At 41.0% G+C, this 627-nt stretch overlaps 1 protein-coding gene and 1 non-coding gene across 2 annotated transcripts in view; one reads left to right on the forward strand and one right to left on the reverse strand.

Moving 5' to 3' along the window:
• Positions 1-627, reverse strand: part of LOC107489769 (alpha-galactosidase-like) — a 47,178-nt gene that overhangs the window by 21,096 nt on the left and 25,455 nt on the right. The window lies entirely within an intron of this gene.
• On the forward strand, positions 496-603 carry LOC127748122 (small nucleolar RNA R71). The gene has a single exon (XR_008010065.1). It is a non-coding gene; the product is annotated as a small nucleolar RNA R71 (small nucleolar RNA).

The raw sequence follows: 627 nt of genomic DNA on the forward strand, positions 1-627 counted from the left end.
ATGTTTGCTCCAATGGCAGGGATAGAGATGCTTCTCCCATAGAAGTCGGGGGTAGGTGCAGTAAAGTCACCCAGCACCTTCCTTGCATTGTTGGCATTGTTGTTATTTTCGGCTGCCATGTGTTCTTCTTCTTTGAAGAATTCGGTTAGATCCTCTACAGAGAGTTGTGCTTTGGCTTCTCTTAGCTTTCTCTTCAAGGTCCTTTCAGGTTCAGGATCAGCCTCAACAAAAATGCTTTTGTCTTTGCTCCTGCTCATAAGAAAGAGAAGGGAACAAGAAAATGTGGAATCCTCTATGTCACAGTATAGAGAAATTGTTCACAGGATTTCTTTCAGAAGTGTACATGAATTGGTTATTTGCAACCATTTCAATTAGTTCTTGAGCTTCTGCAGGTGTCTTCTTCAAATGAAGAGATCCTCCAGCATAGCTATCCAAAGACATCTTGGACAGTTCAGACAGACCATCATAGAAAATACCTATTATGCTCCATTCAGAAAGCATATCAGAGGGACACTTTCTGATTAATTGTTTGTATCTTTCCCAAGCTTCATAGAGGGATTCTCCTTCCTTCTGTCTGAAGGTTTGGACTTCCACTCTAAGCTTACTCAATTTTTGAGGTGGAAAGAA

The sequence above is a fragment of the Arachis duranensis genome, chromosome 5 (genome assembly GCF_000817695.3).
Source record: "Arachis duranensis cultivar V14167 chromosome 5, aradu.V14167.gnm2.J7QH, whole genome shotgun sequence".
Taxonomy (NCBI): domain Eukaryota; kingdom Viridiplantae; phylum Streptophyta; class Magnoliopsida; order Fabales; family Fabaceae; genus Arachis; species Arachis duranensis.